The sequence below is a fragment of the Musca autumnalis genome, unplaced genomic scaffold, assembly GCF_047663935.1.
Source record: "Musca autumnalis isolate F117 unplaced genomic scaffold, ASM4766393v1 scaffold_3, whole genome shotgun sequence".
In the NCBI taxonomy this organism is placed as follows: Eukaryota; Metazoa; Arthropoda; class Insecta; order Diptera; family Muscidae; genus Musca; species Musca autumnalis.
Window position 1 is genome coordinate 171,607,619 of NW_027411866.1, and position 26,783 is coordinate 171,634,401.

Below are 26,783 nucleotides of genomic sequence, written 5' to 3' on the forward strand. Positions count from 1 at the left end.
CTTGCCGAAACGGTTTTATTAGAGTGGACTACTCATAAAGATATGTACACATGTAGTTCACGTATCATAAAAAATAGTCAGATGTGTCCTTCTTCTGAAACAATACAATGATTTTAAAGATAATTAATGATTTGAATGATCAAAGATTTTTTGCAATAAAAAACAAGTAGAAAAGTATCAATCGGCTTTGCCATAAGAAACTAAGCAACCTAAATCAGTTACTCCTATGCCTATAGAAAATATTGATCAAAGGATTTCTGTAGTGCGATTCTCTAACCTATTTTTGAGTTACTAAGAAAAATCTAAATATTTGAATGCTTATAATTTCGAAAATTAACGATATTTTTCGGTAAGTTAGAGACCAATAAAAAGTACTCCTAAAGCTCTAACGATAGGAAAAGTGCTGTCAACTTTTATTTAAATTTTTCATTCACAATTTTTCGTTTTAATTTTACCGCTTTTTGTCGGTACACTACTGCTTATTCTATCATTATTTACCAAGAAGTTTTTCACAATGACGAAAATGTTATCGAAAATGTTATTGCAAATGAAAAAGGAAAGCGAACCCACATAACCACAAATTTATGTGACTAGATATGTCATCAGACATATCGGCTGTGGGATATTGACGGATGTTTGTCCGTTCAATTTGTAAGACTTCAATGACAAACGTTTTTTTAGCGCAGCCTTTGGAAGTTATGAATTTGGCCTTGAACGCTAACACGGTAGTTGTGTGGGTTCGAATCGTCGGCTTTCCTTTTTCACTTACAATAAAATGTTCTTCTTTTGTTATTCCAATGGAATTCCAAACAATTTTTTTTAATTTTATTATTTAAAAAATATTTTAAATCAATTTTTAATTTTAAATGAATTAATATTATTGTTTCCCCACTTTTTATTTTCAACAGCTATAATCGCCACGTTTTACCACACAACCATCATCGTCATGTTCTACAGTTAGTGAAGGACGAAAGGAAATTCTACAGTGTCATGTCTTAAGTAAGTGTTTTTATTAAACATTTGTTTGCTTACTTCTTTTTGCTTGGGAATATTTCTGTCCTTTTTCTGTTTTGATTGTGGCATTGATATGATATTATGACTTTTGGTTTTATGGTTGGCAAATCGCAAAACAAGAACAAAAGCCCAAATGTATTTTCGCTTGAAATTGATATGGAGAACATAAAAAGTGGTTAAATTTCATTGTTTGATAATAATGTGGAAAAATAATATGCGGCTCTTTTATGTTTCTGAAGTTCTTTTTTTAGCTGAATTTTAATGGCGTGTATAAAAATGTTTCTTCAGGTTAAATTATTTCTCCATGGTATTTGATTTGTTTTGGTTTACATTTATTTCCCCTTCTTTTTCTGAGTATGATTTGGTCATTGAGTTTGGTTATTGTGACACACATATTCCTATAAAAATCGACTTCCAAAAATAATGAATTGTTCAACATACATATGTTCCAAAAGGTCTACATGTTTTTGAAACTATAAATTTACATCAATAGCTTTTGCCATAGCCTCAACAATCTTTAAAGAAATCAATCAAAGAGGTAAGCAGTAAAAGTTATTATCACAGTAACATAACAGTCATAGTATTTTTATTTAATCTCTTTTTGTATTTTGCCCAAGGACCTTTCAATACTCTGTTGTGACTCTCGTTTCCAAGTACTTATTATTTTTCTTTAATGTAATTGTTCTTTCTTGTTAAGTTTTCTTCAATAAAGAAAAAGCCTAACAAAATCATTGCGAAGTGACGAGAAAGAGAAAATATTTCAAGAATAAACTTTTCTATTGACAATGTTTTTAATTAGAAATGTCTTAGGATACTGAAACCTAAGGACATTACTCGTATTTTTGCTTCTTTAAGGCGACAAAATCTCTTATCGAATGCCATGAACTGTATTAAAGGAACTTCTAGAAGGTCAAAGCAGCAATCCAAGGAAGTTAAATGCAATGTGACAGTGCTAATAGCATTAAAAGAAATTTAATATGCCTATTTAATGGTTGTGCATTAAAAAAATGTGTCGCTGGCCTTTTTTTGAGAAGAACATTAATTTAATTAAATTTATTAAGACATTTTACGATATTTTTATTAACAACAATGCGTATATCACCATTAAGACAAAGAATATGTTCTTTTAAATTATCTATTATTAACTGATAATTCTGTAATATTCCATTTTTTCTCTTCAATGGTTAGCAACAATAACCAACCACTGTCTATCTCTTCTAGTCTATTGCACTTTCCTTTGAATTTCTAATGAATTTCTCCATTATATTCCTTCTCCAAATGTTGTTGCGTTTGTTGTTCCAAAACATTGTCGTTGGAATACAATGCTTTACACCTAAAAGCTTCTTTATTTTTATTATGCTTCTTTACTTTACATGACAATCAATGGCAAAAATTGTGCCACCAACAGTAGCCAGATTTTTAAACACTAATATAACAAAGGCGATATTATAGTAAAAGCAAGCAGAGAGCCATAGACTGTAGAATACTGTTTACTCCATTGACACATTTTCACCATAATCACACCACCAATCATAATAATTGAGTTCCCATTCATTTTCCCCAACAAAACACACATTTTTCGTAAAATATTTCCACACACACACACACACAGAAAATCATCAGTAATTCATTGTCACCGCCACCTGGTCGGTTGGTTATGCGGCGATTGCTCATTGCAACCGCTGCGCATATTTTTTCAAGTATTAATGAAATTCCACAAATAATAGTGTTAATGATTGTATAGTGTACATTGATTTAATGTTGATTTAATTATATAAATTGATTTATAACATAATTACATACATACGTTGGCACATGCACATTGCGTAGGCAATGGAGTGGTCCCATTTACATTGGATGATTGTACGATCTTGGCGCCTTGACTAATATCATTTGTGAAAGGCTGAACTCCTTATTTTCACTAAATCTACGGCCACTCTATTCACCACATGGACTGCGGAGATATAGCCCTATTAAACGTGCTGGTCGATAAATCAATAATTCTGAACACTAATAACCCCAAAGTCCTGGGGTCACATTCTATAGCTTATGAAAGTAGTCCGCGCATCCCACTGCTATATGCAACAAGTTGAAATGTAGGTACTCCATATAAGGCGATAGGTCGGTCTGTTGCAAGCTATACAGCACAAGTGTAGTTCGCAAATATAAGTGCAACGTCATGGAACAGTATTCAAATCTGTCAGAATGTCACTCTGAGCACTATCGAAGACTCCGATATAAAAGAAGACCCCTTTATCAGTAAGCCTATCATTCAGGTTTGAATGCATTCACACAGATGTAGTCGCAGATGGCATAAACAACTACTGTGTGAATGCGTTTTTCGGAATACAACCCCATCTATAGCGGCTAAAGAAAGTCAGCTGCCATGGAAAACCAGTGTAGTGTTGGCCAAGTACCTTTAGAATGGTGCAGCGTCTGAATTCCTAAAGAGCAAGGATTGATAGTATCATGTAAATATCTGTTCAGCATGATTTGTGTGTAATTGCTGATCTTGCAGAAACATGATGATTTCTGTAACGATTTTGCTAGTTCTTGTTCTTGTTACATAGCAAGCCAGCCTCTTGGTTCACCTTTATACTTCGAGCTGACGATTGATGTTTGGGTATAAAAAGTTTTTTGTGGAAGAAGTTATTGAAAAATAACTTCGGTGCAGAATATCCACAAACGAAAAACAAGGGAACTGATGAGATCCTGTGGCGAGGATAGAAACTACTCTTCCCGCCTTACTCCTTGGCGAACAATGCCAAACCTTCTACACTATCAAATTAGTTGTTTTAAATATTAAAACAACAACAATGGGATGAAGCCAGACTATTTTGAAAAATCATCCTAACATCCATGATTTTTGCATGGTCCATGCAAAAATCATGGATGTATGATGTCGCATATATTTACTGGACAATAGCCGTAGACTATCCCCGCATTTTCACACACAATATCAGGAACCTATGACTTATCCTGATGATTTATTTTGGTCTGATACGATCACATTTTAAAGGAGTTTTTAAGCGTTTTTGAAAAATGGGACTAAAAAGACCCGTTTAGTGACTCGCATGAGGGTTAATTTTTTTCAAAAAAAGATACCCCGCATTGTTGTCAGTAATATTGCCAAAGACACTTTATACCAAGAATGCAAGGATTCCAAGGAATCTGATGCCGAATATTTCAAATATTTTTTGAATAAATTTGTTTTGTTCTTTTTGCGAGTTGATTTTTGCGGTCAATTTTATCAGATCAGGAATAGCCGCCATCATTAGAGTATTTAGAACCATGCCAAAACCGTGGATGTTAGGACTCGTATGTCAAATATATATTCACTGGACAATAGTCGTAGACTATCCCCGCATTTTCGCATACAATATCAGAAACCTATGACTTATCCTGATGACGTTATTTTAGTTTATAGTACTGAAATACGTAATTTTTCAAAGTCCGATCTGAATAGAATATTTCTAAATTTCATGCTACTTTCATGCATCAACTCGCAAAAAGAACAAAACAAATTTATTCAAAAAATATTTGGTTGTTTTGTTGGCAAACTTGATGTATGTATTTTTTTGATATACATATATTGCAAATACATATTCCATTTATTCAGTGACTTATATTGAAATGGAGATTATTTTTGTCTTTGACGTCTTTTATCTAGAATGAAGTTTTGTGGGACAAAACTTAATAAACTCAGATAAAGTACAACATTAACCCTAAAACGTGATTTTACTTTTGGCAGATTACAGGCGTTTAGGAACTATTTAGAGTTTTGGTGTATTCGGGGACCTATAGTAAAATTTTATTACAAATAATTTTGTAGAATATTTTGATCTGATACGATCACATTTTAAAGGAGTTTTTAAACGTTTTTGAAAAATGGGACTAAAAAGACCCGTTTAGTGACACGCATGAGGGTTAATTTTTTTCATAAAAAGATACCCCGCATTGTTGTCAGTAATATTGCCAAAGACACTTTATAACAAGAATGCAAGGATTCCAAGGAAACTAATGCCGAATATTTCAAATCCTGTAGAAATGGGCGCAACTTGCCACGCCTATTTAGGTTACTTCCCGACGTAAACTTTCAAAACGCCGATACACGTGTCTTCTTTTCCTATTCTTTTCCGGTCCTCTTTCATATTCTGTGAGGGGTTCCTTGTAATTTTCATTTATTCCTCCTAGTAATCATATATACAATAAACCAAAGTGCCCGATTAAGGACGCAAAAAAGTTACATATATAATTTAATCCATCAAATATATCAAATCTAGCGTCCTTTTATCTATATATTTTTATCTGTGTATCCGTTTCGTAAAATTAATTCTTAAAAATAAAAGGTCAAAAAATTCCCACGGATATCTGCTTTGCTGGGTATATGTTTAATTTAATTTGCGAAATTCCGCCTAAAAGTATCTCCATCAATTATGTTTCTTTCTCATTAATAAAGCCAAATGTCAAATATAGATTGAGTTATAAAATATAGTGCTATGTATGTTATGTGATAGTATATTAATGTATAAAAGATTATGGATTTTATTCGTGTTGATAGCGGATTTTATTTTATTCTTATTGCATTTAAAAATATACGCTCGAAACTTCTTTTTCATCTACAAATTGCTATTCTTTAAATTGTGGATTGATGCATAAGACTTTGGGTCCACCAGTATTATTTTATATACATTTTGTTCATTCATAGACTGAGGGTACTTTTATATTTAAATATTATTTTTAAACTCAAATAACTTTTAAGATGTAGTTTATTATATCAAAGTATATTCACACTAAATCATGATGATGTGTATAAAAATGTTATTTACCTGCGTACATATACTACATATAAAAAGCTTGTACTTAAGCGACAGACTTCCTTAATAAAATTTTGACGGATTTATGGCGAAAAAAAAACTATCCATTTTTTAGTTAAAATCGATATTCTGACTTTGACAGTTCACATTTTTTTAAATGGATATTTTTTAATTCCTATTCGCTTAAGTACAAGATTATTAGGTTGTTAGTGATCCCACAAAAACAGTTTACTCGTTTTCGAGCTACAGTGGGCACCGCAAATGGCTTTAGAGGCGACCATTTGTCAGAACACTGTGCAATATTTTTCAACAAAAAAATTAGAAATTAACTCAAAATATGATCTATCAGATGAAAGCAAAATCTTCTAAAAATATTTGGTAGATTTCTTGTAAAAAATTTAATTTTTCGTGCTCAAGATGTGGCCATAACCCCTTAAAATACGACATGCAAAGCAATTGTCTGGATGAGTCTGCAATGAATTCTGTGTATTCTTTGATATTTTCATACATCAAAGGAAACCCTTTTCATTGCATTGCCATATATACAACTCAAGGGAAAAAGTTTTTATTTTCTGCGAAATGTTTTATCTGCTTACAAAAAATTGCGAAATATTGACTTTCATGTAACAAAATTTAGATAGCTCCTCTCTCCATACAAAACAAACTAAATTCTTTTCATTTCTTTATGTCATAGTTTCTTCAAATCATCATCAGTTTTCAATAGATTCAAGGATATCGTTTTGAGTTAGAAGCACATTCATCTTGATGACTACCCTTTTGATTCAATATAAAACTTTTTTCCTTTTGAGGACATTTAAAATAGTTCTTCAGTTATGGAGAAAGTGTCTACATTCGTTCATCACTTGAGCAGCCAGCCATCACACATGTCCTTGCATTGTCGAGTGTGTTTTTGCAAAGTTCATTTTAAGTTTAGTTGGCAACATTTGCCATGGGAGTAGGAATAACTTAAAAACAACTTAATGGATAATTCAAAATTTATTGACTGCATGTCAATGGTTTAATGTTCTTTGCCAGAGAATAATTACAACTTTTAAGTACATAGTTCAGTATGCAAATTGTATATATATGTAGCACGGACGTACGCAGGATTTCATTTCGGGGGGCCCACCTTGACCAAAATCATGAAAGTTAAAAACATTGTGTAGCTTTACGTAAAGCTATATAAAGGTTTTTTTATTTGATTTTATATGCAATATTGACACTAAGTATATAAATTCCATAGAGAGTGCTAAGTATATTTTAGATACCAATTTGAAATTTGGAACAGATCAGTCCTTGGATGTTTAGAATTGCAAATGCACCATATCAAACCATGTTCGGTATAGTCCCCATAAAAAAGTTCCGCCGGTATTTTGAAGTTTTTTTATTTCGAAACTATTATCCTAATTTTTAAAAATATCGTCTGTAATATGGATTTTGGGAATCCTTTTGTTAGAAGAACCTCCATGCAGAAAGTAGTCAAAATAAATTCACGTTTGAATACAGGGTCGATTAAAGGTATACAGTGTTTTAATGTGGTGGTGATATAAACAGTTCGGCCCGAACACAACGCCTTTTCTTATTCTTTAAAGTACATACGTAGATATCAAAACCATTCCATTAAAGAAGTTTTGTATTACTTTTGCCTTATTAAGTTTTAAATTGAACACATTTTTTACCACTAAGACTGATTCTGATAAGAAGATGTATCTCAAAAACCGTTTAATGTTATTTGTATACCATTATTTAGTTAATTGAAGTAAATACATCCAAAAAGAAAAATAACTCGAATCGCATGTTCAGATTAGACTTGTATCGAACATTTCCAATCAAAAATTGTCTACGGCTCCTTTTTCAAAGTTGATTGTATGGCGTGCTACTGTAAAAGAATATAAAAACATCAAAACTTTTCTATTTTACCAGAAGTGATAGAATCCGTGCAAGCCAAAAAATTCCATTAAGAAACAAAAAAAGCCGGACAGGTACAAACTACGACCCATAGACTCCGAACCCTACTCGCAGTACTGTTTGAGACGAAACGAAACGGTCTTTGCAAAAACATTGCAAAAAATATCCCTGAAAAAAGCTCGGCAAATTTTCAGCAAAGTCCTGACAAAATATGTTAAGTCGAAAAAACTTAATCTGATACCCCAATAGTTGTTGTTCCGGCTTCTTTTTATTTCAATTGTACGAGAAGATGTTAATGGACTTGATGACATAAAAACTGTCCAAGGACAATGCCCAAAGATTAGTCACTTCTGTCTGCACATTGGAGTCAAACTTGGAAAACAAGTACATAAAAAAGTATCAGCCGGGTTCGCCGACAGATTTATACCGTCAGCCTAAGTTGAGGCTTTTATCTATACACAGGTCGAATTCGGACTACATAATCAAAATCTTTTTCATAAAACTGTGTAATTAGAGAGTTTAAGAATGTCGTGGCCTTTTTTGGACGTATAAACTTTCCGACAAAAATGTCGAAAGATTTGGGCTATAAAACTTCACGATTGTGGGCGTTGCGAATAAATGCTTATACTGTGCTCATAAATTTGACTTCGATAAAAGCGCAAAAGTTTTGCAGTTTTGCGGACAAGATAGCTGAAAGAACGGACCGATATAGTTCATTTTGGAAGTGATAGTTATCGGATCAAGACTCATTTTAACTGGTCACCGTAAGATTTAGAGCTTTTGGACCATTATGCCAGAAAGCATGGACTTGCCGACGAAAAATAGAATGTCGAGTATCATTCGCCAAAATGTCCAATGGACCCTCGAACAGCCCATAAACTGCACTTATGTTGAACTTTTGTTGGTTCGATAGTGTAATACTAATGTTGGTCGTTCTGATTTTTTATACTCACACACGCGCAATGTATAATCTGTAAATGTGTGTTTTTGGCCATCCCTAGTATAAATGTTCAACCTTTATGACGAACTTTCATTGAACCTTACACTTACCTTACACTTCACTCCACATGAATTCACACAGAATTTTTTCGTTTTTTAGTTGAATGAGTAATGCCACCAAATATTCATGTAGCTGTCATTATTTTTGAGCCAAACCCATTTTACATGCGTTAAAAACGGAAACAAACATTGTTGCTAGGTTTTAGAAATAAAGAAAAAACGTGAATTTTCAACAATCTTTGTAGAGATTGGCAACCATTTCAATTTCATTTTGTTTTCTATTAAAAAAACGAATATCCTCAAAAATGCAAGTGTTTAAATCCTACAATTCATGTGCTGGTGGCTTGACACCTGTGTGCTATTTTTCCCCCAAACAAAAAAATATGCATGCTTTTCTATGCAATTCTAATAAATCAAAAAACGAACTCTATTAAATTTTTATTTTTCTGGATTTATCATGCATGTATTTTTTCGATTTCTTTTCCTGTTCTTTGGAATTGAATTCTGTTTCCCAATCACTGCACTGCTCTGCACAAAGCAAGTTGTCTGTGAATAACTAAAATGAAAAAAAGATTTCTTAATTCTACCAGACAACACCTTTCAACATGACATTTAAATCGAATGAAACTGATTGGAAAACTCTTTGGCATGACAACAGTATTGAATTTACTGAAAATGTGTCACTACTTTGTTATTCTTATCGTTTAAAAAGTTTGATTTTTATTGTTTGCCTGTCGGTTTGTCTGGGTGTGTGGAAGCGTTATAAAAATCTTATATTTGATTTCTTACTGAATGTTCATATGTAGATTATACTTAATGTATGACAAATATTGTCCTTCGATTATGTTCACATCTTCCTACAGAAAATTGAGGGATATATTAAATTTGTCACTACCTTTGTAACATTGCACTTTAGGTAATTTGCCCAGTTTTTGAGGCAAAAAGTAGATTTTGCAACTTTTACTAATAATAATTTTTTAGTAGGCATTGAAAAAAGAGCATGTTAAAATGTATTAATATGAATGATATTTTTCGAAATAGCGCCATTATCGCGGTTTAAATTGCCGTCAAAGTGAGAATTTCGAAGAAAAACTAAAAAAATATATGTATATTATAAGGCATGTTTCAATGTATTTAAAACCGCGCAAAAATCAACCAAATATAAATATATGTAAAATGGAATAGATTGGCAATTGCGAGACGAATTTATTTATTTTATAGCTTAAACAATTTGCGACCAAAAAACATAAAAAGTCTAAAATAAATATTTTACTTTTCTTAAACTCACTTCATATAGACTTATACTAAATTGGCCGTGTTTGGCCGTGATTTTGACACCTGAAACACATCACAGAAAGTCTTCTGCATTGGTGTTACTAGGTTTCAAAACCCGATTTTGCCCGTTTTTTGCTATTTATCAGATTTTATAAGGTAATTTCTCAATAAAAAGTCTTAAAATTCTGTAAGTTTGGTTTGAGGAAACAAATAATAAATATAAAAAATTTTGTTGTTTACAATTTCATTGCAAGTAAAATAAGTAATGGCGACAAATTGTTCGTTTTTTCAGTGGTTTTCTATAAACGGTGCGGCAGTAGTAAGCTTTATTTTATCTCTCTCTTACATAAAAAACGCACTCATGAAATTGGTAATTAATGCAAAAATTAACTTGTTTACATTAGAAAGTAATGGCTTATTCGGTTTAATACGCTGCAAAATATTAACTTTGAATCCACTCCAGGTAGTTATATACAGTGACACGTTATTATTAAAAATTAGTGTTATATTTCACTGTGCAACATTTTTAAGGTAATCTTGTGCAAACAATTTGAGCTAAGGATTTTGTGAAAGTACAGACCCAAACGACAAAAACCCTAGTTGGGTTTTGTTATGTCAGATACAGCTTGGATTTTATGTCCCCATCTAAACATTGTTAAATATTGACTTTTTAAAGCAATTTGGGGCTATACCTATGAAACCAATGCAAATATTCTTCTGACCTCTGAAGCAAATTTGTAGATAAGGGCAAGAATAAAATATTTAGAGAAATAATGAACTCGAAAAACTACATTTAATGCTTTAAATTTTATAATATATCTAGAAATTTCATAGTTTGTATACATTTCGCACCATATCTCCGAAACTGATACATTTTGTATCAGTTATCTTTGAGAAAAATATTCGCTCGAATGTAATACATAACTCTTCTGAACATGCCATTGTTGTAAAATGCCTCTATCACGTTGTTTTCAGCATACTTTTCAATGACGTTTTAATAAATATGTCAATAATGTGGTGAAATTCGAAATGCGAGTATAAACTTTTGGTGTGAATTGTGTGTGAAATACGTGTTGTAAAAGATATGATACAAAATACCACTGAAACAATATGAAATAAGCATTTTATAGTTTCAGAATGTTCTGAAGAATTGTTGAGAACATTATTTGGAAGATTTTTTTAATAGGTTACTTGCTTCAACTCCCAACAGTTTGGCAGTTACTGACCAGAATTCCAGAAATTATGTAAAAATGTTTATAGTTTATCAATTTTGATGCCTTAGATGGAGTTTATGTTGTACGGTCTGTTAAAGAGATAAGTTCTACTTCTTTAGGGCTACAATATTGCTAAAGACATCAAGGCCAACTTCCTTAACCCCTTATTTTTTTGGCTTTTGATTTTAAGAACTAACAACAATATTCTGGTTTTCCAATAGAAACTGAAAACTAATTTGTTAAATTTGTTCATGTGTCTGTGTGAGTTTGTGTGCATATGTAAGCAAGAAAAAAGTTTGCATACAAATCTTATGGTGGCTTTCACAAAGAAATCCCAAAATGTCCCTTGGTATTTTAAGGATTTTTGCTGGTATAAAATTTCTTACAAAAGATTTGTTGATTGTCCTTATAAGACAAAAAACAATAAGTGAAGTTTTAAGTATTTTAATAAATGGGGATTTCTGAGTGAAATCGGGCATTTTTTCACAATGAGGTTTTTGATTTCCTTTATTTTATCAGCAAAACATTTCAGTATATTTTCAGATTTTTTTGATATCGTGCCTTGAAAAATTCGAAATCTGTAAAAACTATATGCAAAGCAATACTCATAACTTCTTTAATATTAGTCCAATGTGGTTGCTTCGATTTTCTGTAACCACAAAGCCACCGTCGTGCGTCTGCAATCTTTGCCCTATAAGAATTTAGATGACTGGTTGAGCCAAATCTACTCTGCTGACGTTATTCAGCTACGATAGATGCGGGATGTCCTCCGAGGACCACATTCAAATGATAGTTTTTTGATTGCATCTGTGTGAATGCTATTCAAATCTGCTTGTTAGGCCTGCTGATATCTCTATGCCTGGATCTGGAACTCCTATCCACCATATTGTGATTGGCATGACTCTCACGGTAACACCCGAACAAGTATTGCAACGAAAGCTTGTCATTGTGTTGCTATACCGTAAGAATCTTTGTCTTCCGTGGACCAAACTGGCGCCTCATAGCTTAGCACAGACCAACCTATCACGTTATATGTGGTCAATAAGATTTCTTTAAAAAATACCCAAATGCTGCCGGCTAGGAACTTGAGGACCTTGTTCCTACACCTCAGCTTGTCGGAAATAGCTATGATATGCGCGGACGACATAAATATGCTTTCGAATGTAACCCCCAGGTTTTTGGGGTCGTTTGAGGTCGGAATTATGCTATAATCGACCATGACACTCAACCCTGTTCTTACCTCTGCCGTTCATGTGGTGAAAAGAGTGGCCGTATATTTAGTGGCAGATATTTGCATATTCCTCGCGTTGAAAAAGTTGGTAAGATGGATCAAATAGGAGTTCAGCCTTTCACAAATGGCATTAGGAAAAGTACCTGACGACCAGATCGTACAATCATTCGCATACGTTATGATCTCAAGGGGTGGAATACAGGAAAGGTAGACGTTAAGCAGTTCCGGAGATATCACCCCATCTTGGGAAACTTCTTGTTTCTCTCTACGGGGCTACTACTGAATTCCACGTACGACTGCCGTCCACAATTCTAATTTACTATCTAACGTTGCAAACTTGGACTGAGGGGGCTCTGCTCGATGTCATCAAACAGCGTGGAGTGCTTGACAGAATCAAAGGCTTTTGATAAATGAAGCGCCAACAACACTGCCCTATCGCACTGCTTGTTGTGGTTGAATTCTACACTGTTATTTATAGAGATGATGTGCAGCGCTGTTGTAGTGCTGTGCTGCATACGGAATCCATGCTGATAATTGGCAATTGGATAGCTATTTCTGATACTGGGGAGGAGTAAAGCCCCAAGAGGCGAAATATGTCTGTACGATCCACCTTCAGTAGCAGGAAAACACCTCGCCCATTTTCTATACTTCGGGCACGACCAGTGTGGCTAGCGGCAGTTTTAGAACTTAAGTAAGAAACTAAGGTACTCAAGCTCATCAAGCTATTTCAGCATTACCATGGGTATTCCTTCAGGGCCAATAGCTTTTGATGATTTAGCATACCTAATGGCATTTGCAACATCACCATTGTAAATTGTGGTGATTTCTCCTCGCCAAGATATATAATGCGACGAAGTACACTTCTCTTCGTCCTGTCACTCCCGCGTCCTGTCACTCCCGCAGCAGTGATGATATCTCGGAACGTCTTCTCTGCTACCAGAACATCAGAAGGTTTGCGCAGATCTCAGAAGCGGTGATTAGTGAACTCTCTGAAACTCTGCCATGATTGATGAAAGCGGGCGTTCAGAGGTGATGCACTGTGATGGTCTGCTGATGGAGACAATTACGGGGAGATGTTTTGTTGCCAAGTGACTTCATTTGTAGACCAGGGTTCCAGAGTGTCTTGCCCACAATTCACATATTCCGGTTTCAATGTTGCAACTCTTCAGATTATTTAATCACTTGTTCCGCCTATGCTCACCGACCAACCTGTTAACTTTCAGTGTCAGCTCCATTACTCTAAGGTCATTAGGTTTTACACAACAAAACTCATCACGCTCATTTGCTAAACCGGTCGCCTCACTTGGAAAATTCGGTCTCACTTCGGGTATTCACAGGTATATATGGAGTGGCCGCAGCAGTGATGATGTCTCCGAACATCTTCTATGCTACCCGAATACCAGACAGGTTGCGCAGACCTCTGAAACGGTGATTAGTGAACTCTCTGTAACTAGGCCAATTAGCCTTGCCATGATTGATTAAAATGAAGCGTTCAGAGGTGAAGTCATCAGTCGATCTGCAGATGAAGGGGTCATTAGAGTCAGGCTTAAGCGAGATAGGGTTATATTAAACATACTTGTGCAACAGGAAAACTAGTCTTAACATAATTCCCCAAAAGCATAAAAAATCCTACGGTGAACCACTAGAGTAGATGGTCGACACGATAATTATTATCGGAAAGAGTTCTTCGAAACACAGACTATGGTCTCCGATCCTGTTGAAATTTCATTAGATTGTAGTTCTTGCGATCATGATTACAATAGTAATTTTTTATAAGGGTTCTCCTTCACATGTCGTCCGCATATTTCTAAGAAAAATTTCCTTTGTTAAAACCCAACTTAAATGTCATTTGAAGCAAACTTTAATATTTTAGGTTCCTGGATGAACAGCAATATATGCATGGGAGGCTGCAGGAAAATTACTCATACGTTTGTATTTTCTTTTAAATTAAAAATATGAAGGTTTATTGCATACTTTTATACACTAGTAGAGAATTAGAATATGCAAAGAATGACAAATATGGGTGAATGGTTAGGTTAGGTTATAGGATGCGCAGCTGCTGTATGGGCAGCCACTTCACTCGGAGACCTTGAGGTCCATTGTGTTCATCCTGGATATTGAAAACAAAACTGGTTGAAGATATTCTGGTGTGATGTGGATACGTATGTGTGACTGTGGTTGTGTATGGATGAAGATTGTAGGTGATGTGGTTGTGGATGTAGGTTCTGGGGGTTGATCTGGTGTGTGTATGACTTTTCGGCATCTTAGTTAGTGGTTGTGATTGTTGGTGGATTGATGGTTATGGATGTGATTTAAATAAGACCATAGGTGTGGTGATATGGTGTGAAGGTGTTGCCTGTGGATGAGAAATGAAATGTAGCTGGGATGCGTTAGACAATGCTACTGTGTACGTTGGAGCCATTTCAGGCCTTTAGCAAGGTGAAGTAGATCGGACGGCTCTGCTTGGCTAAATGCTGTTAGTGATTGGATGGTATGTACCCCCATGGTACACAGTCTTCTGGAAATGAGCATAGGACAGCGGCATAAAAGGTGCTCAATCGTCTCTATTTCTGCCTCATCCTCGCAAAGCCTACAGTAGTCGGCCAAGTCTTCTTCCCATTTACTCGTCATGGATCTCGTTCTGCAATGACCCGTGATGATCCCCACTGCTAGTTTCAGATCTGGTTTCCTCATTGAGAGCAGTGAGGCGGTTCTTGTCTTCGACGGGACTGGCCAGATTGCCCTTGATGTGCTGCAGCTGGGCAAGTTTTGCCAGTGCTGGCAGAATTTTTCCCGACCTTTTTGTATTATCTCTCTCCTGAAGTGGCACAATGGTGGCTTGATGGAGTTGTCGATTTCAATATTTTGTGACTCCGATCCGCAGCGTGCCAGTTCGTCGGCTGCCTCGTTTCCCTCGATGTTGCAATGCCCTGGGACCCAACACAAGGTGACGATTGATTTTAGTGGCTCCAAAGCGTGTTTGCAATCCAGAACTGCCGCGGACTTGATATATAGGGACCTGAGAGATTTTAGGGCCGCTTGACTATCAACAAAGATAGTCACCGGTCCAGATATATCCCCTCTCATGTTGTTAATCAGTTCCGCGGCCTTCCTGATCGCAAAGATTTCAGCTTGGAAGACACTGCAATATTCGTTCAGCTTGTATGAAATACGCAGATCCAGGGAATTGCTATAGACACCTGCTCCTGTGCCTGTTTCCATCTTAGAGCCGTCGGTATAAATCTATATACCGTCTAGAGGTGGGCTACTAAGTGTCCAATCATCCCTATGGGGTATATGCACCTTCGCTGCCTCGAACGACATTTGTGGTGACATATAGTCACTAATGTTCCCCAAGGCCGTTGGTAGTCCGAATCGACGTAGGATGCAGCTCGTCCGTGCTCGGAACTGCGCCATGAACCTAGCTCCTTCAGCCGAAGGGCACTCATTGCTACCAGTTCCAGCACTACTAGGTCCAGTGGGTGTAGATCTAGTAGCACATTTAAGGCAGCTTGTGGAGTGCTCCTCATGGCACCAGTTATTAGAATTGATGCCGCTCTTTGGACGCTGTTCAGTTTGTTTAGATATGTCGTTTTGTTCAGAGCATTCCACCAAACCAGAGAGCCATAAGTAAGAATTGGGCGGACAATGGTCGTATAGATCCAATGAACGACCTTTGGTCTCAGACCCCAACACTTACCAATGGAGTTCTTGCAGGAATATAGAGCTATTAGACCTCTCTTGGTGCGCTCCTCGACGTTCCTTTTCCACGTGAGTTGGTGGTCAAGAATGACGCCGAGGTATTTGGCTTCCGAAGAGAGTTCAAGACTAACTCCATCCAGCACTGGTAGGGTGAATGGTCTGACCTTCCTTTTATTTGTGAACAATACTAGCTCTGTTTTCGATGGGTTCACTCCGAGTCCGTTGTTAAGTGCCCATCTAGATAATTTGACTAGAGCTCCTTGCAAGAGTTCTGATAGTGTCTGTGGGAACTTCCCACTGAACATGATGACAACGTCATCTGCATACGCGATCGTCTTTATGCGCTGCCTATCAAAATCCTTGAGTATTTCATTTATCACTAGAAGCCACAGTAGTGGAGATATTACACCACCTTGAGGTGTACCTCTAGTGACCTGCTTCCGAATGGAACTTCCACCGATGCTTGAATTGATTATTCGGCTACTGAGCATGCCGTCAATCCAATTGACCAGTATAGTCGAGACACCTAGATTTATTAGAGAGCTGTGTATGGATTCGAGTCTAACGTTATTGAAGGCCCCCTCTATGTCGAGAAATGCGGCTAGCGTATAGTCCGAGCCATCTATATTCCTCTCAATATGTCCAACTACCTCGTTTAATGCTGTTTCCACCGATTTGCCTTTTAGGTAGGCATGTTGGGCGGAACTTAGGTCTGTGGCTGAAAACTTGGCTCTAATGCCAAGGTCCAGCAGCCTTTCTAGAGTTTTTAGTAAAAAAGAGGAAAGACTAATTGGTCTATAGTCTTTTGGAAGTGTGTGGCTTGACTTCCCCGCTTTAGGGATGTATACCATAGTCACTTCCCTCCATAGAACCGGTATGTACGATAAACACAAACAAGCCCTGAAGATGAAGATAAAAGGGCTTGAAAGTGTTTATGGCCCATCTTATTTTTGGCTGACTGATGATCTCATCAATAGCACTCACATCTGCATCTACGGTGGCATGGTTTTGTATCGTTGGAACGTCAGTTAGTTCTGATACATCCATGCAGTTAGGGCAGTGAGTGGAAGCAAGGAGATCTAGAGTCTTTAGGCCTGAGTTCGTCCATGTGCCGTCAGCCCGTTTAATACTACCAATGGGTTTCGGGTCCTTTGATAATACTTTACGGAATCTAGCCACGTCCTTTACTCCTTCTATAGTCTCACTAAAGCAAATCCAGGATTTGCGTTTAGCCTTCTTAATTTCACTGTTGTATTTATTGAAAGATACTCTGTAGTTCTCCCAATCGGTTGACAACTTTGACTTATTTGCTTTATTATAAAGCCTCCTACTAATCTTCCTTAGATTGGCAAGATCTTTTGACCACCAGGCCGGTTGGTTTCTCCTACCAGGGTGAGTTAGTGGGCAGGAGGCCTCATAGCTATCCACCAGAACCTTTGTTACATGTTTCACAGCGCTATCAACTTCTGCGGCTGTTGTAGGATAACAGGGTACCCCCAGCATTGAAGTTGCTAACTCTGAAAACTTGTCCCAATTGGCCTTCCTATTCCTATGTGGTGGTTGCCGAATTCCATCAACTGAGACTTTGAAAAGTATCTTCCGATGATCCGAAAAGGAGCAATCTTCGGATACCTTCCAGTCAGTGATGTGGGAATCGTCTTTGTTTACGAGGGTTATATCAATAACTTCCTCCCTTATACTGTTTTGGAAAGTACTTTCATTTCCCCTGTTGCATATTCTCATGTTATGTTTTAAGATAAATTCGAAAATGGACTCACCCCGTGCATTCGTGTCGCTGCTACCCCAGTGGAAGTGATGGGCGTTGGCATCGCACCCCAAGATAATGAGGCAGTTGCTACCCATCTCTTCTACAAGTCTCTCCACGTGTTGGCCGGGTGGGTCAGGGCTCTCATATGGCATGTAAATTGACGCAAAGATGGTAGATTTTTGTGACACATCTTGCATTTTTATAGCCGTTGTATCTCCTGCGCTGAAATGAGAGAGATACATTAAATTCAAGTTCTTCTTTGCAACTATACAGGTTCTTACCTTGTCTCCGTTGGATGTGGCGAAGATAGTATAGTTGCTATCGCTTAGCCCAGCAACCTTATTTTTATATAAGTAGGGTTCCTGGACTAAAGCGATATCAACTTCTGACTTTGAGAGGGAGAGTAGAAGTTCAGCAGCAGCCGCTTTGCAGTGATGCAGGTTAATCTGCATAATGCGAAGCGGCTGCTGCCGTCGTTCCTTTACTGTCTTTGACCTAGACGGAATCTTATCCATCCTAGGCCAAAGTGCAGTTTCCACTCTCGAGCCCGCAGGTATTCCTGCCCTTGTGTGTCAATTGACACCCTTATCGCCATACCCTCACCCTCCGGACTATGGCTGATGAGCTTCCATGAGCTGGTCTGGAGGTTAGGGTTCTGTCTGGCAAGTATCGTCAGAATCCTTGTTGGGACCACCGCAGGCGGGGGTACCCACGCCGACAATACCTTTCTTCTGGGAACCTCGTCTACACCCACAGCCGCCAATTGGCAGCCCTCCCAGAGTTCACCAAGGCCGTATATTGTGTTAACAAGGAAATTCAAGGATTCCTTTTTCTCACAACAGACGATCCTGATGCCTCTGAAAGGAGCTGCACTGCCGAATTGTGTGTGCTTGGAAGGCTCCCCTTCGCCAGCAAACACTATCTCACGCAGCTGATTTTCAATCAGCCGCCAGTGTTTGTCGTTGATCCTGCATTCAGGATCCGCTCTGTCGATGACCGCTACGCGCAATTCATCTGGCACAAGCGGTCTGACAGTCCTTCTATTCCCCGTCCCGCTACTCTTGGGAGGAGAGCTAGGAGTCACCTTGTGACTTAAGTTGGCCTAAGATGTTGCCTTAGTATTGGTGGACTTCTCGCTCTCGTTCCCTTGGTAACGGACAGAGGAGGTGGATGGCTTAGAGTTCTGTCTCGGGATGGGTCTTTTGGCCTTAGGGTGTGGTTCCTCCGTAGATCTAACCCTCTTCACCGGATTTCTCGATGAAGAGGGGTTGGAAGATGCCACACTCGTAGGTGTAGATTCCGTCGTCGGGACAGGCATCCCAGTTCCCTCCTCCTCTGAGTTTTGGGGCTTCCTACTTGGGAATTCAGGCTTTCCTGGAGGCTGAATCAAGTCACCATCACTCTTGGTTTGACCTTTACAGGTAGTGGGAGTGGATGATGACGTTGACAGCAGTATCTTGTCGACCATCTGGATAAGGGAGAGCCTATCGATCTCAGGATTTCTCCTGGGTAGGTGAGGGTACTTCCTTTCGAATTTGCTCACCACCCTGAGATTAATCCTGATCAACTTGCAGTCCCTTACCGAGATGGCCGAAGATTCCATGCCGATGCACTTCCTAAGATAGTTTAAGGACCTCCGATAAGTCCCTTTATCCTTCGTCAGTCGACCTGCTGTGTTGCCTGGGGTAGTGGGGACTTTGTCGTCCAAAGCCTTGGTCGTTGTCGGAACTTTGTCACCCGAGGCCTTGGTCGTGGTACCCTCCTCAGTGGCATCCTGCCTGTGCAAGGTTGGCTTATCGGCTTCGGCCGATGTACAATTATCCCGGGTCAGTGATGGTTCCATATCCGCAAGAATTGTAGTTTCCGTTGAGCCCGAGGACAGTTTATCTGTGACTGCAGCTGCTGGAACAACTGTGTTGTTTAGTTCGTCATCAGATAAACTGTCCTCGGTCTCTTCAGAAACACAACTCCGACTAGGGCCTGGGGAAACCATCCTCTCCAACATGGCCAGGAGCTGCCTACTCTGTTCGGCAAGACTGTCCTCAACCAGTCCCATGTTTGGTGGCTCTAGTCCGTCCCCTCCCGAAGATAATGTTCTGTCTGGTGTGGTCATATCAAAGTCCATGGGCGTTGCGGTTTTGTCGGCATCTTTAGTTTTCGGGGTTTTTGGTGGTTTTGTTTTAATTTTAATTTGTAATCCATGCGTCATTGAATTGATGGGGGAATGGAGGTCGACCATGGCATAGCCCTCCTGTACCATGGCAAGGACTTGCCAACTAAGCCTGTACTGCATTGAGGCGCAAACCTTGAACACCGATAGGCACGGGTTCGCTTAACACCCCGGCGTTAGGGGATCTCTGTTACGTAGGAGATCACTACGTGGGTAACCTTTGGTCGACCACAATCTCCTCGGCCCAGTTTCCAGAACTGGGTGGGGGAGATTGTGGCCTTAAGCCCTCGCATCGCGTCAAGATTGTTACCCCTAGCGAGGGAATATGGGTGAATAGTGGCGCATCCTATGCTAACATCCGATCACAAAATAATAAAAATGACATTTTCTAAAAAAATAAAGGATGTGGAAGGCAGACAAAGACGAAATGATACCCATCCCAGTCAGATCACACATCACTTTTACTTTTCTGCAAATGTGAACTTTTACCAGCAGGGACTCTCAGTTATTCATTCACTTTCGAGAAAATCTCATTTTTATTCATGCCTTCATTAGGTGACTACAATAATATATTCACGCAAGTGTCTTCCTACTCTCTAATCAAAAAGGAAAATGATAAAGTTTTTGTAAAGAAATCCCTGTGGTATAGGTTTTAAACGAATAGCCCAGCTAACAATTTTTGCCGAGATCGTACCGAATTCGGATGTATTTTCTGCACAAGTTTCCATTTCTGATGCCGTAATCGCATGCAAAACAGGTCCGAATTTGTGTGAAGCGGTTCGCAGAATTCGGAACGTTTTGTCGAGGGAAATTCGGAAAGAACATTCTAGTTTCTACACGAATTCGTTTAGAATTCGAAAGATTTTCTGATAACACTCTGAAGAAATATTCGAAAATCTGAAGAAAAAAGAATTCCTTTCGGAGATTTGTTTCGAGATTCTGAAAATTTTCGGAACAAATTCTAAAAAAATTCTAGATATTTTCTCCGTAAATCGGAAACTATTCTGATGTTTTATTAGATACTCTGAATATTTTCTCCCAAAATTCTCAATGTTTATTAGGATACGATTCGAATTTCTCATCGATTAAATTGGAACTTTATTTAAAATATTTGTTGAACTTTTTATTATTACAATGATGATGAAATAGCATTCGTCGCAGCTGCCCACTGAATTGCACATTTATAAAATCATAAAGCACAGTCCTTGCGAACAAATTTTCCATTTGATTTATCTAAAATAGAAATAACAATATTATAAACAACGTTTTAGAAATTGGATACAATCTTACACTTTCATTTATTGTAAAACATCTGCCAATTTCATCACAAAATAACTTGTTCCGTTACGTCTTATTCACTTAACAGCTGCAAAATAACTAAAAAACAAGCAATATCGTGAAGACACAAAAAATCTCTCCCTTTTCTTTAAATCAACTCTCGACGAATGTTCGGCAATTTTGTTCCCGAGAGAGAGAGAGAAACGAATCAAAATTTCCCATTAGAGTATGTGCAGATTACTCGCAACATTTTCGAAAACAAGCGCACGAAAGTGTGCAGAAATTCTTAAACGAAATCTTGCTGAAGATCACTTCAATTTCTGAGGGAAATTTTGAGAATTCCGTACATTTTCTGAACAAACTTTGGAAAACCTCTTAAAATAATCTAATATCAGAGCGCTCGGCAACAATTGTTTACTGGGTAGGAAACCTCACACACACAAAGACAATGTATGCCTACCTATTCTATGCGACATCTAGATTGCATTTACGGCGTGTTCGTGTAAAAGGATGAATATAAAGTTATCATGTGAAAAAATTCACATGAATGCGTGGTAGAACCTACTTATTTCCGTCTTTTCACACGTTTCGTAGGAAAGAAGAAACTGCATGTACGAGTATGTAGCTGTAACTATGATGACGTTGGCGATTGCATTTTCCTCCCAACTCTTTTTTCGGTTGTTTGCCTACCTATTTGGCAGCATAAGCTTCTTTTATGCATTGATGCTGAAACATAGCAGGCATTCATTGAATAAAATGGGCACCCCAGAAGCCAAGTGGGTAGTTGAACTTTTGATGGAGTGGAACAAAATTATTCCAACTAATATAGAAATGCACCGTAATGTGTTGAAGATTTGTTGCTGGCCCCCTCCATATTGTTTGCAGAGTTTTAATAAAAGCGAGAGTTCAGAGTACTCGAAATGTGTTAAATAGTTACGAAAACGAGAAAAAACAATTTCAATGCTTGAGTTTATCGTAGAATCATGTTTGTGCATATGGTTTTTTTGGAAGATTAACTAATGAGTTGTGGAGTACTGAATGTAAGTTTGCACAAACAAGTTTTTGGGGATAGCTGTAAAAAAATGTAATCAAGTATTTCCCAAAAAAGATCTTAATGTTGGCGAATATAATGAATTTTGTTTGGCCTTTAACGTGTATATTCCAAAAGGAATACTATTTCCCACAAACATTAAAGAAGGTAAAAATGTAAAAAACGAAATAATTATCTCATAGCAAATATTACAGTCCTATTCAATTGGTAGTACAACGATTAGAACCTCGTCATATCCTCGGCCTATGGCGTTTGAGGGTATATACTCGTACGATACAGACAAAAAATGTGCCCTATCGAAATAATGGATTTCAGACAATGTGGAATCGATCTAACCGCGTCCGTCCATTTGTTTACCCTTCTGGCTGGCTGGAACGCACGATAACTCTGGAGAAGCTCAACCGATTCGGTCCAAAATTTGGCTTCCGTAATATTTTGTCCAAACTTAGTTTAAGTTCGAAGATGGGCAATACCGGTCCACAACTTTCGGTACTTTCCCCCAATATTTAAAAATTCCAATAAAATGGAGAAAAGAAACATATCTGGAAAGAATATATCCAAACACTATTTAAGGATGATAACAGATCAAGCTACGTTAACAATGCATCAGATTATATGACAGGAAACAGCATCACAAATAACGAAGTAGAATCAGCAATAAAATCCCATCGAGATGGAAAAGCTACAGGGCCTGGTGAAATTCCAATTGAATTATTAAAAATGCTAAATAACAGAAATATTGAGCTACTGACAAAACTGTTTAACTACATCTACGATACTGGTATATACCCACAGGATTGGCTAAAATCCACCTTCATAACAATACCAAAAAAACCCCATGCCAAAAAATGCAATGACTAACGTCTCATTTTAATGAGTCATGCTCTTAAAATGTTTCTCAAAATTATCCAGAAGAGAATATATGAGAAATGTGGAAAGGAAATGGGAGAAACTCAATTTGGTTTTAAGGAAGGAATGGGAACCCGTGAGGCTTTATTCTGCATACAAATACTTGTTCAAAAATGTAGAAATGTCCACAAAGACGTATTTTTATGCTTTATAGATTACGAAAAAGCATTCGACACTGTGCAGCATGATAAAAAAGCTTGTACTGGCACCAGACTGCGAAAGTCAACATAAATGGAGATTTAACTGAAGATGTAGCAATATCTAAAGGAGTTCGACAAGGATGCATTTTATCTCCAATACTCTTCAACATTTACTCCCAAAACATTTTTCACGAAGCAGTAGATGGCATCCAAGAAGGTATATTGATAAACAACAATTACCTAAATAATATCAGATATGCTGATGACACTACATTAATATCCGACAGCATATCAGCCCTACAAAATCTTGTTGATAGACTAACATCAAGTAGTGAGTTGTATGGGCTAAAAATAAACACCCTCAAAACAAAATTTATGATAATAAGTAAGAACAACGCTCACAACGAGTTGATTTTAAAAATACAAAAATTTCCATATTGAGAGGGTACAAAGTTTCAAATATCTGGGAGTTTTGCTAAATGATCAATGGGACTACTCAAAAGAAATCAAATGTCGCATAGAAATGGCAAGAGATGCATTTCATAAATATAAAAAAGTCCTAATAAGCCATGATATAAATGTTGCAACAAAATCTCGTTTCATAAAAGCGTATATATGGCCAGTCTTTTTATATTCAGTCGAAGTGTGGACTTTAAAAGCGGCAGATATCAAACGACTCGAAGCATTTGAGATGTGGGTGTACCGTCGAGCACTAAAAATACCATGGGTCCTGCATGTACCAAATATTGGAGTATTGCGAAGAATGAATACAACAAGAGAATTATTAAACAACATAAAGAAACGGAAAACGGCATATCTAGGGCACATTATGCGAAACCGTAAATACATCATTCTCCAGGAAATACTGCAAGCAAACATAGAAGGAAGACGTACCAGAGGAAGAAATGAGATGTCATGGATTCAAAATATCCAACAATGGACAGAATTCCAGAACGCCGAAAATGTAATAAGCATAGCGAGAAATAGAGATATATTTTCCTATTTTGTTAATAATTTATAAAAACATAAATATGTAATGTTTTTGACAATTGAAATCGAATACGCTATAAATAAAATGGTATGCACGATATCTCTTGAACGGGGCATCTAATTTGAACCAAAATTTGGATCTCCTAACATTTTGTCCAAAATTAGTTTAACTTCCACCGATGTTGTTCTGTGTGGTCCAGTTCAATGCGAAATTATGTTTTCCTTGGACAAGTCTATGTTTCCTGGCATACTCGTCCAAAAGTTATACGATGACCCACTGACTAGTGGGTGTTATATATATCGAAAAGATATGACTCCCAAAATAAGATTCTCTTCCAAAATGGGCCAAGTCGGTCCATTCCTCTATGTTATAATTAACACACAAAGGAAAGTTAATTGTATAATCAATGTAACAGAAAACAACGTTATGTAAATTTCTTCCCAAGATGAAAGTGTATTTATAAATATTTCTTATAATCCATAGAATAATTATAGAATTCCTCGTTATAGTAATCTAAAATAACTTTTATAATCCACGCTTATAGTCCTCTAAAATAGTTTTATAAATAGCCTTAGAAATCCACGCTTATAGTTCTCCAAACTGCCTTAGAAATCGACGCTTATAGTTCTGCAAACTGCCTTAGAAATCCACGCTTATAGTTCTCCAAACTGCCTTAGAAATCGACGCTTATAGTTCTGCAAACTGCCTTAGAAATCCACGCTTATAGTTCTGCAAACTGCCTTGCAAATCGACGCTTATAGTTCTGCAAACTGCCTTAGAAATTCACGCTTATAGTTCTGCAAACTGCCTTAGAAATCCACGCTTACGGTCCTCTAAATTAGCTTTAAAAGTCCATGCTTATATATCACCTAAAACACCACATTTACACTGTGCAACAAGGTTTCTGTGCGGTGGAAAATTCCTTTTGGAGATGAAAGCCCTTAGTGAGTATATTAAGAACCCAAAAAGAAATTTTCCCCATAGGTCAAGTTTCAGAGATATCGCGCGATGAATTTTTTGAATTTTCGCCTATGATGCTTGAGAAAATAGCTTTATATCTCTGTTTGCCGTTATTGTAGCTTCGTTTTGAGATTACATGTCTTCAGTCAAATCGAATGGTGAATCTTTTTGTAGAACATTTCATTCTTCTAACTCAATTCCTTTCATGTCCTTTTCGTCCTTTCTTTCTTGAACCGTAGTAAAAGTACCACAAGATGGGATTTTACAGCATCCAAATATTCCACAAAAATGTTGCTCATAGAATTTTAGGTACGGCTCTCATTGACAACTAATCGATATTGTCACGTTTTCATTGTCTTTTTTGACATTTACCCGATTTTTGTTCAGAAAAAACCTATATATTGTTTTTCTGTATATTCGTTATTTGTTATGTATTGGTAGGTAGACATACCCATTGGTTATCGCTTATATTGACATCTGGGATGTATCTGAAATATTTACCATATATAGCTCCCGATATGCTGAACACGTTAATGACAAATTTTCTTGGAGAATAGATCCGGTTATCTAATATTTTAAACCGGATATAGCGATATTAAACCCGGATTTTGTACCGATTTTAAGTAACCAATTAAGCTTATATGTATACCATTAGAAAGCTAATAAAATTGCCAATCAGGGAAAATAAATTTTTTGACAGCATCTAACCTGAGTTCAGTGCTAAAACAAAAAACCCGTATTCTTGAACCGTTTTTAAGGAAAAATATCACTGCGCGTAAATATGAAGATAAAAGCTTGGTGGGTGAAATATTCTTTTTGCCGATGAAAGTCGATGAAGTTAGTATTATGAACCCGGAAGGACAGTTATGCCATAGGTCAAACTTCTTAGTTATAGCGAAATGGAATTTATGTTACGGGTTTATTGTCGTGCTCTTAAAGTTCATCCAGAATGTGTGCATCACGCCATAACTCAGAAGTTTGACCTATGGCATAACTGTCGTTCCGGGTTCATAATACTAACTTCATCGACTTTCATCGGCAAAAAGAATATTTCACCCACCAAGCTTTTATCTTCATATTTACGCGCAGTGATATTTTTCCTTAAAAACGGTTCAAGAATACGGGTTTTTTGTTTTAGCACCGAACTCAGGTTAGATGCTGTCAAAAAATTTATTTTCCCTGATTGGCAATTTTATTAGCTTTCTAATGGTATACATATAAGCTTAATTGGTTACTTAAAATCGGTACAAAATCCGGGTTTAATATCGCTATATCCGGTTTAAAATATTAGATAACCGGATCTATTCTCCAAGAAAATTTGTCATTAAGGTGTTCAGCATATCGGGAGCTATATAT

General features: G+C 37.1%; 1 pseudogene; it reads left to right on the forward strand.

Annotated features, from left to right (window-relative positions):
* Positions 1-698: 698 nt before the first annotated feature.
* Positions 699-26,783, forward strand: part of LOC141398365 (protein sidekick-like) — a 69,476-nt pseudogene continuing 43,391 nt past the window's right edge.